Below are 20598 nucleotides of genomic sequence, written 5' to 3'. Positions count from 1 at the left end.
AAGCAGATAGAATACTAATTGTGCATTCGTGTATTAAATGTATGTATAAATTCGTGTAAATATGTATATTAATTAAAGAGGAGCCAGTTCCTTTAGAATTCCGCAGAAATGATTGGTGCTACATCGGCAAGATCTCCGACAACTTTCATGGTTCAATAGTAACGAACTTGTTCGGTCGACGGGATAATACGTAAATGCCAATTAAATTAAAGTAATTGAATTTATTGAATGGATCTTTATTGTTTTTCACAAATAGTATAAAATACAAATGATTTTATATATAAGACTTTGGAAGAACAGTTATATATAGCCAAGTTTTGACAAGATAATGTGTATTGGTAGTGCTGAAGATAAATTGAGATATTATGGTAATTTTTAATACAGTTTCATTGCATAGACATTGTGCAATTGTTTAGATAACTCTTCATATTCCCTTAATTATTCTCTCTCCTTCCCTAATCGCGTAAATTATTTATAAACATCATTAACTTGTAAGAAATAGACGCTCTGTCATAAAAACTGATTCTAAAAAGAGATTCTCTACCCAAAACATTAAAGAACAGCTGATCTAAATGCGTGTCTTTCATGCATATGTGAAAGAATGCGTTTTATTTTCTAGGAATGAAAATATTCTAGAAATAACCATCTGTTAGATTTAAAACGATTTTGCAAAGCATGTTTGTTTAAAACGCATGTAGTTTAACATTAAATTCTTGTTTTAACTACATAATCCATAATGTTTTTCGTACCAAAGCTTAAACTGCAGTGCAGAGCGTACGAAAGTTCGTACTTATGAACAGCTTTTCTATAATGATAACATAATTAAATAACTGAATAACACTGGGACTTAAAGCATTTGGAAAGCTTCAGCGACCGATTTATTAGTTTTTGTGCATTTCTTTACATTATCATTGTTTTAAATGTATCATATTTGGATATTTATTGCTGATTTATTCATTTCGACGTATAGAGTCAGACTCACTTTGCTTATCATTTTACTTTCACCAGTGTTTGCTTCCAGCGTTTGAGATCCGTAAATATTTCACAACATACAATGCGCATGTCATATCGTCTTCACTATTATATTTTTTTCCACTATCGAGTAGGTTTAATAATTAAATTAAACACTCAAAGCAGTTAAAAAAATTTTCGTTCTCTGCTGCACTAGCAACTTGAGCGGCAATTTTGCTGAATACTTTTATTTCAACCGGGGTTGGATTCGCCATGCGCCCGGCTGGCTGCAAAGGCATCTTTATGGTTTTGCCCCGTGTGAAACATGGATACGGGCCAGTTGTCTTTGGAAAGTCCTCCACAAAGGCATCTCCCTTAGTAAGACAGCCCTTTTTTGTTATATTTAAATTAACCAGCCAAGTACCATTGCGATCATAAGACCTCTGAATACTAATAGTTTGACCCGAGTTCGTACTCTGGCGAATGAGTTGACTACATGGTGGGTTTTCGCCATCTGTAAAAAAATATGAGTCAGTTTCCTTTAGAAAGTCCTCCATGAATGCTTACCTGCTCTCAGGCTGTTAACCCTCCTGTGCTTTGCCATGTTAAAATAACCTAACTATCAGCACCATAATTTTCAGAATTAATGTCATCTTATTCTCTTGTATCAAAATTTGCTTTCCAGTTGTCAAATCATTAATGCAATATTAGGTTAATTTCAACCTTTATTTTGTTCTCTGGTTTTTTCCCTCTTACATGAGTTTGTTCTTGTATTCTGTCTGCTTGAAGTTAAAGCATAGTAATATCTGTAATTTATTACTCCACATAGTGTTAAATTTTCCGTTATTATTATTATTATTACAAGGTATTGTTGTTATCAGATATAAGAGAAAATAAGATATTATATTACAGATATATTCGACTTTGATAATCAAGCGGCCGATTTGCAAACAGAATGTTCTCAGCAACGGACCTTGCCCGTGACTTTCTGTATCTGTAATAGATTTGATATAAAATACTAAACATATAATATGCTGAATAATTATATACTAAATCATTGTTTCCAGTTAAGCAATGCATGAAAATATCTTAATAACAATTCAACTTAAATGCTATTCGAAGGGAAATGCTAGAAATATGCATGTGGTTTTGGTTTTTCGCAAAACTCATGAAAGACTATCTTACTTTGAATCTTCAGTCTAAATTCTTGCTTTATAGGTAACTTTCAGATGATAATATTCTCATGTTTTCCTTTACTGGTCGCGGGAAAGTTTAATGGAACTTCGACAAACCTGGCAGATTTGTTCTTTGCAGGTGTACCAAGATTCTGCTATTATCTTTGAAAAGCTGTTCAAATAACGGTGACAACATTCCTCTATTAAGATCGTCATTTCGGAAACAACAACTATTATCAGTCAACAAAAATCTATCCTCGCAGTAAACGTGCATCGTTTCTTCGAAACTAAAGGCGCATTTCGAGGTATAATTTATAACTCGGGTAAGGAACGTTACGCTCGTCGTTACATTGACTTTTAAAACTACACAAAATTTGCTTTTGTTTCCAATCGTCTAGATTTCCGGTAACTTCTTCTCACATGGTGAATCAGGTTCAAATTCTTCGATGTTTATATTTTTCTTTTGAAGTATCACTTTGATGACTTAACTTTACTTTGAAGCTAAAGATGTTTGATACTAAAGATTCTGCAGTAACAGTTTTATTGAAGTTTCAAAAGCATCTGCTATTATTCTGGCTGAAATGTTTTGTATTTTTACTGATAAATCCTCCAGGTAAGCAAGCAATATTCCATTTTGACTTAAAACTATAAAATCTTATATTAACTAAACTTTAATAAGTTGCATTGTTTCATCTGCTTTTATTTAGATAAACTTATAATAAATTCTCTCTCTTCCGAATGAAGAGTAGAATTTTCCTATCCTCAGTGCTACTTATCTGGGTGCTAGTAAACAGTAGTAATAGGTGCTACGATTTAGTTTATGTTTAGAAAATGTGCATAATTAAGTGAAACTTATAAATACTCGTATAAATGAAGGCAAATTATATACAAATTCAAAGCGTTAGTTTTAGTCTTCTCGAGAGGTTTGGCTTTCCATTTCTGAAGCGGTTTCTGCGGTAAGACTACTCAACTCTGGTAGTTGAGTTCGGGTTCACATTCTGGCGAACGGGTTGGCTGCATGAAAATTTTCGTGGTTTTCTACATTCACAACGAAAAACGAGCCAGTTTCCATCAGAAGGTCCTCAACGAAGGCATTTCATCCATTGGACACATAGCTTTTATTTTCCTTTTTGCAGTTTTCTCCATGTATAACGTGATACGAAACAGTTTCTCTCAGAAGTTCTTCCACGACGGCATTTCATCCATTGGACAGATAGCTTTTATTTTCCTTCTCGTAGTCCAAATAATCCAATAGTTCATTCCCGGAGTGCAGCCGTTGAAAACTTGTGATGGAACGGGCAAAATCACACTGCCACCTCCGGATGTATGAAAGAATCTGTGATAGCCTGTAGGCCTTGTAAATAATAGATAATTCCTATATTATTTATCAGGTTGCCGAAAGCTCTTCATGGGATTAGCAAAAGCATTTGAACTAAATTTAAACGTAAAGAATAACTAATAATGCGTCTAGTGAGATTTTTTAGGTATTTTTTAGGTTTCTAGCTCTCATTTGCATTCAGTGTGATTTCATACTGGCTAGTGAATCATACTGAATTGGAGACCCACCAGCGGACGAGAGGTAAAGTCGCTACACTGGTAGTTCTGTTTGATGTTTGAATCCCGCAAACGGGCTGGCTGCATGGGCGTTTTCGCGGTTTTCTGCATCTGTAATGTATATACGAGCCAGTTTCTGTCGTAAAGTTCTCCACGAAGGCATCCCTCCTCTTAATCAGATAGGAACTGATTCTGAGTAGATATTTGACATCAGTTTTGTGTTATTGTCTTCCACAGGGCAGTTCATTTACCGCCGCAAAACTTATGCAGTATTCTTGACAGAAATCCGTTAAATTAGTTATCGCTATACGAAAATGGTAAACAAAACAGCTCAGTATTGGCTGAAAAAATCTAAAGTAATAAAAGAAAATATAAAAAATATATTTTGGTTGTCAATACATAATAACTGAAATGGAATCTTTGAGAAATTAGAGAAGAATGAAAAGAACTGCTGGAAATCATTTTACTGTAGGAAGATGTCTCGCATTTGAGTCACTATAATGTGATACAAACAGTTACACTTGGCAGAAGCACAGATGAAATGCAGTGATCAAAGTAGTAATCTTGTTTACAATACTTGCAATCAGCCGAGCTGAATCGAATTACCTACGTTGAAAAAAATGCGAGGTCACTAACGGCCGAGCTGTAAAACCGCTGAACGCAGCGTATAATCAAATCACGGTGAATGGATTGGCTGCATGAGAGTTTTCGTAATTTTTCCCATGGGTAACGTAAATACAAGCTATTTACCTTTATTTTAAAATGAAAATGCTATACATTTTTCACCACCTTAATTTTATTTTGAATACGTTACAAACTTCGATTCTTTTAATCCTTTATTATATTGGCCTAGTCAATTCCTTATGAACCTGTGACAAGTGATTAAGGCTTCATTTCCCTTCCCCGAGGTTTATCATTTGACAGAACAACTGTGAATTCACTTTCAAATGTGTCTGAACGCATAGAGCCTATTTACAGAGCCAATCTTTTCAGCTGATGAGACGCTAATTCCTTCGATTAATTAGTTTCTTGAAATTAATTTTTTTAATCAGTTTCGAAAATTGGATTTTTTCTTAAATTGTAAGGTATTTTCTCCCTCCTTTCTGCATGCCTCCGTGTTGTAAAGGGTAGCACACTCGGCGCGTATTCGAGAGATCCAGGCGAGGGACTTGCGCATTTTTCTTGTCTCTCGCTTCAAAATAACCTGATGACTCTACAAAATAGCCTGCTGAATAAATTCTTTTAACATCATATGTCTACTGTATTTACATAAAATATAAAGAAATTTAAAATTTCGGAAATCGGTTTTTTTCCGTTTAATAACCTATTGAATAAAAACTGTTCAATTGCAAGTGTCTGCTGTATAATCTTCTAGATTACATTATATATGTTTACACCACCGGATAAAGGCATAGTGTAGAATTACTAATCCAAATTAGGAGTTCCCAAGGGAGTCGATGAAATTTTAAAAGGTCATTGATGATCAAGAGGTCGACACCAAAATGTGCACGGGCAATTTATGAACATGATGAAGATTCCATTGATTACAAAAAATTATTAATATTGTATTATTGTTAACTGTTCATTGATATAAAGCTGTATCTAATGGTAAGGAATAAATTATAAAAAATATAAGGGGAAAGTACACTAAAATCATAAATATTTTTAAAATCAATAATATTTTTAAAAATACAAAGTTTTTATGCAATAAATGAAATGAACAAATCTGATTTAGACCTCACATGACTCGCGCGGCCTATTAAATTATACACATTTCTGCTGCTCATCATTTAAACGTATTTCCTCGAATTAGTCTAATCGATCCTGCTATTAATTAATCGATCTCTCAAGGCAAGTTGAAAATTACTTCAGAATTTTGGCAAATTTTGAAATTAAATATCCCAGTCAATTTTTGCGTACGGGGTTCAAATATCCATCTTTTTGCTTTCATAATGAGTATAAAACTTTTCCAAGTATAAGTACAGGAACTGGAAGACCGCATTAGGTCACATTTTGTTGTTTATCGAAGGTGAAATTTTTTTTTTAAAGTTTGACGGTGCCAAAACATGAATGTTTTTGTCATTTTAAACACTTCTATAGTTGGAAGTATATGACTACGACCAACAATTGCGAAAATAAAAGTCGGATAAAGACGCTTAAGCTGGTAAGGGGTGGGTGTATATACACACACGTTTGTTTCTTCCGATGCAACCAAAAAAAAGGGCGGTGCACAACTAGATGTTATAACTAGATATTATAGCAGTCCCATAAACAAAATTTCAGGGTTCCACGGCTAATCTTTTTGAATTATGCGAAAAACAAACATACATTCATACGCACCTCCTTACATAAGTACGTAAGTAAGCGAAAACGTCACGAAAAAATATCTTTCAAATACATACAACAATACTTCATTTATTCTGTCTTTACCTACATATGCCACTCAAAAAATAGTCAAGATGGATTCGGGAACGGCCAAAAGGAATATTGAAATCTGATAACCGAAAATTTTTGCGATTACAATAATTTGTACAAGGAAGTAAAAAGTAAAACGCGAGAACATAAGAAAACGCAGTTGGGGAGGGCACTAAGAATACAAAACATGAGCGAGGAAAAAAAAAAGAACGATGATTTAATTAAATTAAGCAGTTTTATGCCAAATATTAAAACAATTACATCAGTACACTAAGCAAAATATTGATATTAATTAAAATCAAACCTTTGTGCAATTAGAGTCTGATTTTTTGTTTCTGGAAACTCGTTTATATTTCTAAAACTAAAAATAATAATACAAAATTAAACATAAATCTAATAAACCATTTTCTCAAAACTTTCTATTATTTGTTCGTATTCTTAATCTGTTATCTTTAAGTTATTTATGTGCAATCACTTCCATTATTATAATGCTGTATACTGTATATTAGACAGAAAATGTAAGAAGAAAACAATATCTTTACAAGGACCCATAGCTTCCCTTCATAAATCGAATTTGCAACTCTCTGCAGTTAATATATAAGGGCGGCCGCCTTGGATGTTTACATTTTTGAGTAGACGAATGAGTTGTTATATTAGACTACTTATTTATCAAGTAAAATTTGTGTTAAAAGAACAAAGAAACTTGCATTCCAGGATGAATGATTTTGATGGTATTTAAGTAACATTATAGATTTTATTTAACATCATTTTAAAAGTACTGAAGTAAGCATCTTTTAGACCTTAAGCAGAAATGTGTGTTACAGTGTTCAAGGAAAACAGTCTGCCCTTGATTTCTTGGAGGTTCTAATCCCGCTAACGGGCTGGTTGCATCGGCGTTTTCGTGATTTTCCCCATGTGTAACGTGTATACGAGTCAGTTTCCCCTAGAAAGACCTTCAAGAAGGCATCCCTCCTCTTAGGTAGATTCCCCTCGAGTGCTTTGCCGTAATCAAAAAATCAACCTTGATTTCTTAGCCTCATGTAATTTTTTCACCTAAATGGAAATTATCTGCACCTAAATTTCATCCGAATATAGTTTCTAAGTTTCAGTGACAGAGAAAATAAAACCGCTGAGTATTAGCAGTCCGGGTTTAAATCCCAGCAACGAGCTGACTGTATGGGAATTTTCATGGATGGGTTTTTCGTGATTGTGTGGAGTTCGAAATATAAGCCAGGTTTCCTAGAATATTTTCTAAGGGAAACATCATTTACTAAAGCTGATAAGTTTCATGCGCTTTAACTCTTCAGTGGTTGCGAGATGAAGAATTCTTTTTTCTCAAATAAGTGCCTTATCTATCAGTCGTAAATTTGTCTTTGATCTGTATTCGTTTGCGCCCATTGCGGGGCGCAACTGGAATGCGGGCTCAGCTCGTTAATGACCATCAAGATGTTAATCAGTTGACAACTAAACTAACCTAACTTTTTAAAAATAACAATAGAAATAATTATCAGATCTTAAGCTAGCTTTGTTCCTAGTATGTGTTACTCAAGCAAATGAAATATTCTCCCTACAGAATCGAAAGAAAAGTACTAAATATACTGGTGGACAAAATTAAGAGATGGAACACTTTTCCCAAATATCTCGAGAAATACTGCACAGAAATAAATGAAATTAGGTGTGGATATAGCGTATTGTATGATAATAATATGTACAAAACAACAATGAAAATGTCATATGTTAGCATGAGTTATAGTAAAGAGTCCAATGTTGTCCAATTTTAAGTTTGAAAGAGGGCAGTGAAAATGTGGCTAGTATGGTGTGTGGTCATCTCTGACAGACAGACAGCATGCACAAAGAGTAGTCACGCTGTTTTAACTCCTGAATGGTTCTGGGAGGGAGCTGGCGTATTGCAATGGCCCTCTCAGGAGCATCCTAAGAATTTCAGTAGGATTAAGACCAGGAAAGATTTTGCTGGCCAAAATTTGGAGAATATCTTTACTTTCCAGATAGTCATCAACCAGGTGAGCCCTATATGGCGTGCACTGGTTGTGCATATAAAGGAACTCAGGGCCGACAGCTTCCCTCAGAATTCGCACATAGGGGCTCTAGGATCTCCTGCCTGTATTTCTGGGCATCCACGGAACCAGTATCAAACACATGGAGCGATGTGCAGATATCTTACATGATTTCTACCCAGACCATCACTCCTCCACCACAATCATCTCTTTCCATGATGTTGCTGGGATGGTATCGGGTCCCAGAATCCCTCCATATCAATAATAATTGAGAATCAGATTGTAGACTGAATACATAATACAATGTCCTGTATGAGTATAATCTCATAATGCACCTCGTGTTTCAGAATGCTCAGTTACAATGTGCTTTACTATGTACCTCAAGCACCAGTATAACCTTTCTATACAGCTCAATATTGCACAACTATATGTCTCCTGGATATAATTCAGTATTCCGTATATAACTCAGTACTTTGTAGCAGTACATTATGTATTTCACGACTTAGAATGTACAATTATAGTATGTTACATGTTTCAGTATGTTCAGCATTTCATGTTCCAACATGTTTTTCTAAGTCTCAGTACAATCTCACTATGCATTCTATGTTTGTCATACGAATATCTCTCTTGTACATAATTCAGCAATCTTGTATATAATTCAGTATCTTATATCAGTATAAGCTTACCATGCATTTCACGTTCCGGTATGCTCAGTTATAGTATGTTTTCTGTTTCAGTACGTACAGTATTTCATGTATCATCAGGTATTTCGTGTAATTAGCGTAATCAGTATTATCTCACTATGTATTTCATGTTTCAATATGCTCAGTCATAGTATGCTGATGTTCAGTATGTACAGTATTTAATGTTTCACCATGTATTTTAAGTCTCAGAAATATCTGTATAACCTCATCATGTATATCATATCTTAGTATGTTCAGATACAGTAAGTGTCATAATTCAATATGTATAATACTTCCTGGTTCAATATGTATTTTGAGCATTAGCATAATCTTACTATACATAACATGATTCTATACCATATTGTACTCCAATATATAATTTAGCAATCTGGTATATAATTCAGGAACTTGTGCATACTAATGTCTGATAATTCAGCCTACAGCAGCAGTGATGACCCTAGTTTAGCCATGTCATTTTCTACAATATATGTAAAATAATTTCCCAGTGGCCGCAAGGGTATAGCTTATGCAATGTGGCCTGCATCAGGCGCTGGGTTTCAGTGGTCGGTGCGAGGCGTTTCTGTGGCCTCAGTGACCTTGGCACGTTTCACTAGACACAGGTGGACGTGGCGCTATACCAATTAACCCTAATGGTAGAGGGATGGTGCCCACGTCCTCCGTCACATGTCACATGTAGACTGAATACGAACTCATTTATGAGAGAATATTAGCGCACTGAAGCTGTGGCCAGTGTTGGGGTAGTATGCCCATTGTAAACCCTCTCTTTTTTGTGGAAGGGAGTGAATAGGATGCAAATAGCGGGCTTTCTGGCATACAGTCTTGTCTCATGGAGCCGTCTGGCAACTGTCTTCCTTGAAACTTATGCTCTTGTGGCAGTAGTAAGGTCACAAGGCAGTTATATGGTTTGTAGACGTCCTCTGGCGCTTGGCAGAAAGTGCAAAATAGCCGTCGCCATTGGTCGTTGGGGCACCTGGACGACCTTGTCCTGGTCGTTTGGATACTGTCCTGCTGATTTTAAACTGATTCCACAAATTAGAGATGACACTTGGTGTTACATCCAGTTTCTCTTGCAACCTGAGTTTGGGATTGCTCTGTTTCAAGCCTACCCACGATTCGCTATCTCGTACCTTTGTCTAAGCGATGATGTATTAGGTGTTGATTTCTCCTAAGAATCAGCAAGATTATTCAAGAAAGATAATAAAAATCACTACTGTGTTGCAGAGCAGAATAAGCTGAGCAGCTGGACGTGGACTTTTATATCTCCTAGTGGTATAGCGATACACACAGGAACACATAATTTCATCTCGGTGACACGGTGATATTATATGGCAATCAACTGTCCAGGTTTTATCTGATATTTTAGGAGGAATGTGAGAACATGTTTTTCATCTCTTAATTTTGTCCACCAGTATATTTGACGACAACGGGAAAATCTGGCCAACCAGCGGCCGAGTGGTAAAATACCTGAACGCTGATAGTTCAGTCCAAGGTCTGAATCCCGCGCACGGGCTGGCTGCATGGGCGTTTTCTTGGTTTTCCCCATGTGTAACGTATTAATACGAGCCAGTTTTCCTTAGAAAGCCCTCCACGAAGGCATCCCTTCCTTCCGTGTAGTGCCTTAGGGCGGAACACATAAAATAATAATAATAAACGGTAAGTCTAAACGACATTACTTATATTGATTCGATGGTGTTACACTTATAGCAACGAAGGCAAAAGTTATTTACCAAAAGGAAAAGGCGCTTCTGGGAAGGTTTTTTTTTATAGTTGATTCGTATTTGTAATGCTTCATTTTCATTTTAAATAGGATGATTAACTACAGAAATATCATGAAGTCAACCCTTTCAATCGCAGGATGACCTATGAATGCTTCGATACTTCAGCCATTGAAAAGCCTATTTATATTGAACAAAAATCTCATGACTGTACATGATAGATGACTCAGCATCATAACATAGCAATTTCCTGTATGTCCATGTGTGTTGAGTTAGGAGTTTTAAAAAATAAAGAATATTGATGTAAATATTTGCATTTAAAGGCATTAAATGTAAATGTAAGACGACATGAAAATAATTTTTTATCAAGTAAAGGAAAACTACTGAAGTAATATTTTCGGTTAAAATACCGTATATGGCAGATTCACTTGCTTATGTTGTTCCAAATAGCTGGATATTTGCAATTTAATGCATTCGTCAAGAATGGCCAATTCTCCTCGGATACCGCGGTTATCACATCTAGCGTTGCGAGACGCTGAGAGAAAGTTTTCCGAAAAACGATCTGCTCTTCCTGCCAGTAGAAGGATCTTAGCAGAAACAATTTCACTAGAACCGATGTCCCGGCAATCTACACGGGATAATTTGCAGCTGAACAGAAAATGTTTCTCTTGAAGCTGTATCCCGTAGGTTTATCCCAAAGAATTCAGGAACGCTAAACACAATGAATAAAATATCCCAAAAGTGAGGATTCTGGGAAATGTTTCTTGCGTAAGATATCGAGCAGTTGATATTTTGCAAATATAATCAGTGTAATTTTATAATCATAATGCCTAAGATGTAAGTTTAATTGCACTTTAAAATGACCAATATTTTATGCTAATCACTTTCTAATTTATTATCCGTCAACATTAGCTCAGTCCTTCTGGTTTTTTGAGAGCAGGAAATACTGTCTTTCTTGGTGTTTTGTGTCCGCACGTTTTCCTCGGCAAAGTTTATGGCTATTTTTTAGCCAACGAAATTTTTTTTTCAAAACGTAACTTCACTTTAATATTACTTTTTTCAAATCTATCGAATGAGTGAAAGAAGTGAAAAACTTAGATCTTCTCCAGATCAGTTTTATTATTTAAATTACGTTCTCTTAGACCTTTTTTAACCAAATAAAAGTTTTAAAAATATTAATCTTTCATTTCTTTGGGAAGTGTTCTACTACCGCTGTGCATTATGATAGACTTTGGATATAATTATGCATAATTTTATATTACGCTAGTCGTTGGACATTATTGTGTATGAATGTAATAAATCGATGGAGACCTTTCCTCAATGAGCCAAACGCCAAACATAGTTTGGTGAGCCCAAATTGCTGCGAGTTATGCAGACACTGTAATCGTAATTACTCTCTTTTATAAAGCGAAAAGAGTTGCTTCAATATATTATGTATGATTACAATGATTTACTTAGCGTTCCACTTATTGGAAGATACTGAAGAGGGAAGTGTATTAAGTATATTTTTATTACAGTTCCTGTCACTTTAGATCTGTAATAATGTGAATACAGTTCAGTTACTTTATATCTTGTGGTCCACCATCGACCGAGCGTTAAGTCACTAAACACTGGTAGTTCAGTCTCAGGTTCGAATCCGAGAACGGGCTGGCTGCATGGGCGCTTTCGGGGCTCTTTCCCATGTGTAATGTGTATACGAGCCAGTTTCCCTTAGTAAACAAAATATGTGTAAATCTCTAATAAATCAGACTGGATCGCAGTTAAAGTAATAAACAGAGGAGCGTTCTTCCACACAACATTTATTCACGAACACCAAAGACGAACTGATACATATACATAATTGACATCACAGTTTCTTTTTACAAACAAACATTACCGCCATCTATTGGCGATCTATGGATACACAATCCTAAACTTAACACTCCCCCCCCCATGCATCCGTTACGGATGCATCAATTTTACTGAACTTCAAGATTATAAAGTCTTTCAATCGGTCTTCTAACAACACCCTTATCCAACTGAATCTCACAAGATCTAATTCTATCATCTCTTCCATGAAATAATTCCTTAATCCTACCTATCTTCCAGTTACAGCGTTTCACATTATCTTCTCGTACAAGTACAACATCATTAATTTTAAACACGGGAGAATTCTTTGGAGGTTTTGAAAACATGACTGATCTTAATTCTAACAAATATTCTTTATAAAACCTTTTCCAAAAATGTTCTAATATTAATTGCCTATGCTTCCATCTTTTAATCAACTGAGATCTTGTAGATTCTAGTTTAGATTCAGGTGAAGGCAAAACAGTTAATCTAGATCCAGTTATAAAATGAGATGGTGAAAGAGGATCAGGTTCATTTGGTTCATTGTATACATACGTTATAGGTCTAGAATTAATGACAGCTTCAACTTCAACTAAAACAGTATACAGTTCTTCATAATATAAAGAAGCTTTACCTAAGCTACGTTTTAAACAAGTTTTTACAGATCTTACCAAACGTTCCCAGAATCCGCCCCACCAAGGAGCAACTTCTACAATAAATTTCCATTCAAACCCATTTTTACCAAGGAAATTTAGAACCTTTTCATCTTTACATAATTTATACAAATATTTTAATTCACGATCAGCAGTCTTAAAGGTTTTAGCATTATCAGAATATATAACTCTACAAATACCCCACCGTGCAAAAAATCTACGTAAGGCTTGAATGAAGCACTCTGTACTTAAATTTGATAACAATTCTAAATGGACTCCTCGAGTCACTGCACAGGTAAACAATGAAATATACACTTTTGTACCATCCTTTAAATACAAAGGGCCAGCGAAATCTATGCCACTTACCTCAAATGGTTGAGCTTTCTCCACTCGGTCAGCTGGAAGTGGAGCCGATATCTCGTGTCCAGCTTTAGCATTATATTTTTTACAAAATCTACAATCGTGTAACACAGATTTTACAAAACGTCTAGCTTTTAAAATCCAAAATTTCCCTCTTACTTGGACTAAAGTTTCATTTACACCACTATGAAGTACCTTTTCATGACAATTCAAAATAATTAAACGAGAAAAATAATTATTTGGTAATATTATAGGCTGAATTTCATCGACATCTAATGATGATTTTACTAATCTACTTCCAACTCTTAAACAACCCTTTTCATCCATTATTGGATTTAACCCAAACAATTTGGAATTATGAGACAATGGTTTTTTACATTTAACATCATTCAACTCTTCAAAAAAATACTCACCTTGTGATTAGATAATCCAATAACACATAGCATTACATATTTCATTTTTGGTCACAGGACCAATCACTCTATTCTGTGACTTTAAATTATTAATGAATCTAAATACATATGACGTGACTCTTAAAAGTTTACCTAAGTCACTTAAGTTTTCTATTTTTAACACAGGTTGTAAAGGTTGAACACTGCTAGTAACTTGAGTCACAACTCTTTCTTCAGCACTATCTACTATGTTACAATGCTCGTTCACCTTAGGCCAATTTATTTCATCTTGATGAAGCCATGGAGGTCCATGCCACCACACTTGATCTACTACAAGATCACTCACTTTAACACCACGTGTGATTTTATCGGCTGGATTATCTGAGCCAGGACAATGATGCCACATGCTCGGGGATGTTTTGTCTTGAATTTCAGACACTCGATTTTGTACGAATGTTTTCCATCGCCGTGGTGAGTTCTTTATCCAATGAAGCACAATAAGAGAATCTGTCCATAAATGAATCTTAGCTTGAGTAAAATGCACACGGACTGTAGTTACAAGTCTTGCACCTAACACTGCTGCCATGAGCTCGAGTCTTGGTAAAGATAATTTTTTCAGGGGAGCCACTCTGCTCTTGGCTATCACTAAACTTGTTCCACAACATTTTAAGCTACGGAATTTCACGTACACTGCTGCTCCGTAAGCACTTTGAGATGAATCACAAAAACAATGTAGTTCCAGTGTTTCAGGCGTTTCATCAACATCACGAAAATACCACCGAGGTATCTGGATATTAGGTAGATCACATAGTTGCCTATACCATTTATTCCACTTGTCTTTCAATTCTGGTGGGATAATTTCATCCCAATCAACACCTTTCAGCCATAAATCCTGAAACAGAACTTTTGCTTGAATAACATATGGAGCAAGAAACCCAACAGGATCGAAGATTTTTGAAGCAGCTTTTAAAACACAACGATTTGTTTGGTCATTTGACTGGATGAAATCAATAACGTCTTGTGCATTAAAACAGAAGATATCCTTAATTGTATCCCATTGAAGTCCAAGAATCTTTGAGGGGGAATCACAGTCAGGCAATTTAAAACTAATGAAGTTGTCACTTGATTTATACTGGTTTTTTACAGTATCCGAATTAGAATTCCATTTGGTCAAAGTCATTGATGCCTTTTTCATTATATCATTGGCTTCATGATATATCTGTATAGCTTCCTCCTCCGTATCTGATCCACAAATAAAATCGTCAACATACATGAAGTTTTCTAACATTTCTACAGTTCTGGGATGGATGTCTTCAAATTTCTTTATATGATGCTTAATGCAAGCGCTCAGCAAAAATGGACTTGATTTTGCTCCAAACATTACACGACACATCCGATAAACTTGAGTTCTCGGATTGCTCAAACTTGAATTCTCATCAATCCACAAAAATCGCATTGAATCCCGATCTTCAGGTGCAACCGAAATTTGCAAAAACGCTTTCTCAATATCTGACGTAAATGCAATTCGATGAAGTCGAAAATTTATTAAAACTTTCAAAAGTTCAGGAAGAAGATTTGGTCCTTGTAGTAAATTATCATTTAGAGATTCATGATTTTTTTCCTTTGAAGAAGCATCATAAACAATGCGAAGTTTCGTAGAATTATGATCTTCACGGATGACAGCACGGTGAGGTATGTAGTAAGTTCGTCTCCCAGATGGAGTACCAAGATCGACCTTTTCTATGATTTCTTCCTTAAGCTGATAGTCAATCACTTCTTTATATTGCGCATAAAAGTTAAAGTTTGATTTAAATTGTTTGATCAGATTTAAGAACCGTCTTTCAGCATTCTTAAAATTGTCTCTTAAAGTCACATTCTGATCTTTCCATGGAAGTCTAACTTCGTATCTATTACCCTTTTGTGTAATCGAGTTGTTAAATATTTGCATGGCCATTTCATTTTGTTCTTCGTCAGAAATATGTTTAATTCCTATAGATTCAATATCCCAAAACGATTCGACACTTTTTAGAAGTTTCTCTTCTACACTTACGTTTAAACACGCATCATGGATTTCAAAGTCTGATGAAGGAAATTTGCCTTGTATACACCACCCAAACAAGGTTTTCATCGCTACGGCATTTCTGTTTATCCTTTTTATTTCTTCGCTTGCTATTTTCCACATAATGTCCGCGCCGATTAAAACGGAAATATGACTCATTCCACCGGCGCCACCACAGTCTGTCAAAGTGATGCCGAATGCTTGGAGGTTGGATTTGATTTCTACATCTGGTACTCGTATATCGGCATTTGTTATGACTGGTACTTCAATGACTTCGAGATTTATGGATTTTTCAGGGTCATTAATATTCCGGAGCGTAAGTTCAACTTTCTTTCGCCGCCAATGTTTCCCGTTCTTTTCACCGAAGGTAATGCAGATTTAAAACAGTTTCTCCTTTCACTGGTAACTGTAATTTTCTTGATAAATCTTCGCGAATTGCAGAGATTTGGCTACCGCCGTCAAGAAGACATCTCACAATACAGTTCTTATTTCTGCCCTCAGCCACAGCATACACCGTTTGAAGCATAATATTAGATCCAGTTTTGGCAGAAGAATTTTGAACAATTTCCGCGGATGTTTCGGTTTCCTTATTTTTTGCACTGGAGACAGCTGATGCGGGATTCACACACACACTTTCATGATGTTTACCGCGGCACTTTTTGCAGGAAAACTGTTTGTTCTTACAGTTGATAGCTAAATGTTTACATCCAAAACACATAAAACATTTTCCTGTACGTTTCAAAATGTTGCGTTTCTCATCAGCGTTCACCTCAGTACATTTATATTTCGTATGATCTTTTTTGTCACAAAATATACATTTGTATCCAATTGTTGATAAAGCTGAAGCAGTCGGAACTTTCGGTTTATAATTCGGATAAACTTTCGTGCGTTGTTCATTTTGACGAAAGTATGGTTTCTGATTCGTTTTCTCAGAGTTCATTAAACTTGCAGCTTCTCGACAGTTAACTTCCTTTTTTAAGAATTCTATAAGTTCCTTTATATCAAATCCTGCTTCCATATTTCGACTTCGATTAAATTCCAAATTTAATTCCTCTGGAAATTTCTGCAAAATGATAGGACAGAGAATATTTCCATAACTTCCAGAAGTAACGTTTAACGATTCTAAACTTCGAATGTTGACTTCGCATTCATCGTACAGCTTACGCAGTGCTTTAACATTTGAAATGTTTCTCACTGGTTCAAGGGATAATAATTTATTCATATGCGAAGTGATAACAACATCTTGTCTTCCAAAACGTTCTTTCAATATTTCTACTGCGGAATCATAATTCAGGTCACTTAAAGCGAAACCGGAAATGGCAGCTAAAGCATTACCTCCAAGTAAGGATTTTAGGTACGCAAATTTTTCAGTTTTTCTCAATCCACTATGATTATGAATTGTATTTTCGAACTGGTTCCAGAAGTCTAACCATTTACACGAATCTCCGTAATAAGTTCCGATTTGCAGACGTGGTAACTTCACTGGTTCTGTTTCAACTGGAAGTGCAACATTAGCCGTTTCGTTCTGATGAACTGTTCTAGAAGATTCCGAATTCTTCTTCAAAAATCGTTGCATTCTTCCTCTCCATACAACAGTTTTATCCTGGTATTCTTGACTTAAGGTAACTTCATTTTCAATCTCCTCCGAAGTTACTTTCGTTTCTATTTCTGAATCTAAACTTTTCAGTTCGTTGATTTTCTCAATTAACTGTTCATATAAATCCTCGATTATCTCAATTTTCTCATTTAGCGGAATATTATTTGCTAAATTCGATTCGACTTTGGTTATCAGTTTCGTAGTTAATTGTCTAACAACCGATCGTTTCTTTTTCAAATTTTCAAGAACGCCCTCCATTTTCGAAATATTCAGTCTGTCGATTTTCTGGTTCGTAATAATCCCGGTTTGCAGGCACCATAAACAAAATATGTGTAAATCTCTAATAAATCAGACTGGATCGCAGTTAAAGTAATAAACAGAGGAGCGTTCTTCCACACAACATTTATTCACGAACACCAAAGACGAACTGATACATATACATAATTGACATCACAGTTTCTTTTTACAAACAACATTACCGCCATCTATTGGCGATCTATGGATACACAATCCTAAACTTAACACTTAGAAAGTTCTCCACGAAGGCATCCCTCCTCTTGGCAGAAAACCCGAGTGTGCTTTGTCGTAATCTCGATAAACCAAAATCTTCTTTATATCTTGTTAATTTTGTTTGGTTTGTTTATTTGATTACGACAAAGCTCACTAGGGCTATCTACTTAAAGGATGCCTTTGTGGAGGACTTTTTAAAGGGAAAGTGGCTCTTATCCTCGTTACACATGGGGAAAAACACGGAAACGCCCATGCAGCCGGACCGTTTCACTTGGAATCGAACCGAGGTGGAAAATATCAATTTTCAGCGAAGAACTTTCTTTCTCAGATTTCTGCATCGATTTTTGAAAGTATCAAAATACGTAGTTCCCCTTCCTCCCTTTAACCTCGCTATATTAATATTAATTATAAAAATAACTTGTTCAATAGATTTTTACAAATATGCACCATATTATATAACATATGCATCGGAACCGATTTTAAACATAATAACTAGAGGTTTAATGCTATGTTATTTACGAAAAAATTCGGCTCCGATTTTTCATAAATTAGTAAGTTTCATAATTTTTAAGCATATTTTATGTCAGCAAAGATTATATAGCTACTAAAAGTAATTTTATTTACATAAAACAAAACAAAAGCAAGCTTTTTTTTTTTTTTTTTTTTTGACTAAATTAAACAAGGTTTTCCTCTTGTTTTTGTTATTCTAGGCAGATAACTATTTCTTATGTCATTTAAAATCAAACAATGAAACGGATTTTTACTTACGTAGACCCTTCTTTTGTGTAACATAAATATAAGCCAGTTTCTCTTAGAAAGTCAGCACTAAAGCATCTCTTTCTTAGGCAAAGAGCCCTAGAGTGCTTTGGTATACAAGGGTACGAAAGCATACAGCGCCTCACCAGTGGCCGAGTTGTTATTTATTTATTACGTGTTCGCCATTTGGCACTAGACGAAGAGAGAGGACATTTTAAGGAAAACTGCTCAGCCCGTTCGCCTGGAATCTAACATTGGAACGAATGACAAGGTTTCAGTGACTTTTACCGCGCCGAGTTGTTAAGACCGCTGCATACTGGTAGTTTGATCATGTTTGGGTTCGATCCCAGGCGAATTGTCTGGCTGCATAGTTGGTTTTCGTGCTTTGCTTGAATGCGAGTCAATTTCCTTTAAAGTCCTCAACGAAGGCACCCTCCTCTTAGGCAGTCAATCAGTCTTTGTGGCTTTACCATCTTCAGAAAACTGCATCTTTTGCCAAAACAAAGCACACAAGGACGTTTTGGTATCCAAATACTTTCTCCGGTACTTGTCCTTGTAATGTGCTTTGCCTTAATCAATTAACGTAATCTTTATGTATGGCCTATAGAATTAAATATATAATCACTTTATACATTTAATAATTTTTGTGTAAGTAAATAAAAATGGATCTGTTGAATTAAATTTTAAGAGACATTATGTTTTACTACGTAATAGATCTGCATGTTAAGAAGGTAGCTAGAAGAATAGTAATCGGGAGGGATGTTAGTTATTTCAAAAGCGAATAAATCAAAAATAGGTCAAACAAATTAAAAATGAGTTCCATTTTACTTAGAACAGAATAAACAGTCAGGATAACTGGAGGCTGGATTACTGGAGTTCCGCTACAGATATACTTTTAAACGGTTCAGCAAAAGAAAGGGGAGTGGAGAGGGAAAGAGTAATACTCCGAAAATTGTTTCAGAAACGAAGTGTGAGGCAGTCTCCGAACTAAATGTATCAATGGAAGTTTAACATTCAAGATTTCAGTAATTAAATTTTTTAGCAACTTTTAATTCAAGTGATAAAATTTCAGGGAATTTCCAGAATTGCCAGTAAGAAAAAGAAAAAAAAAAAAAGATTTATCGTTCGCCACCCCTCTTTGAAGAACACATTAGGCGAAATCCCACCCACTTATTATCTTACATTCCATTCATGCTCCGTCGGCCACAGTTTCGCCAAATTAAGACAGCGATATTTTTGGCCTGCACCATTTGTCACAGTCGTCGTATCTCTATCAGAGAGCAGCACGCGAAGGGAGAAAAAATTAAATGTAATAGCTGAGATAAAAGCTGTCAACTGCGCCCTCAATACCAAACGAAGAGGCAAGTCATTGCGTGATTGACTGGCATTCGGAAGGTGCGAGGCGCCAGCCACTTTGCTAGCTGTTCAACCGCGATGAAAAGGAAGCGAAATGATCCAAAAGGCTTGTCAATATATTGACCACGATTACTCTCCCTCCTTTCTTCGCCCTCTTCCCATGAATAAGTCGTTGTCTTGGCGATCAACAACACGTGTTACAACCATTCACCCGTCTTTTGGAAAACTCCCGCGGCGTCGCTGCGAAACTTTCTCCATTTAACACACTCCCTTTTAAAGTCTTTGGGAAGATTTGCTTATTTTGAGGAGCTCTAAATGATCCGGAGGTTCCCTCCCATGTGACACCGACAGGGTGCTTAAGCTAGATTACGGCTCGCGGAAGGCGGAAGAGTGTTTTCCAAGAAAGACCGCTGCACACCAAGAGCAGGGCTCACCTTGCAAAATAGACTGCTACCCTTGGCTCATTAGATCAGGAAACTTTCACTTCCTCTTAATGCATCAGAAAGTTAGTTGACAAATTTCTAAAGAAGTCTGCTAGTTAGTATCTAGTAAAAGTTTC

The 20598-nt window shown here is 35.8% G+C and overlaps 1 protein-coding gene across 12 annotated transcripts in view; it reads left to right on the top strand.

The window, feature by feature from the left end:
• The window catches only part of LOC118187454 (uncharacterized), a 533306-nt gene that overhangs the window by 132482 nt on the left and 380226 nt on the right, over positions 1–20598 (top strand). The window contains exon 1 of one of the 12 annotated variants that reach the window (XM_085808874.1): positions 2478–2739. The exons of the other annotated variants lie outside the window; for them this stretch is intronic. The gene's annotated coding sequence lies outside the window, so the exon portion shown is untranslated. Of the gene's footprint in view, positions 1–2477; positions 2740–20598 lie in introns of those variants that run through there. 12 annotated transcript variants of the gene reach the window in all.

The sequence above is a fragment of the Stegodyphus dumicola genome, chromosome X2 (genome assembly GCF_044657685.1).
Source record: "Stegodyphus dumicola isolate Sdum_Otavi_A_Nest chromosome X2, ASM4465768v1".
NCBI classification, from domain to species: domain Eukaryota; kingdom Metazoa; phylum Arthropoda; class Arachnida; order Araneae; family Eresidae; genus Stegodyphus; species Stegodyphus dumicola.
This window is presented reverse-complemented; position numbering and strand designations above follow the sequence as displayed.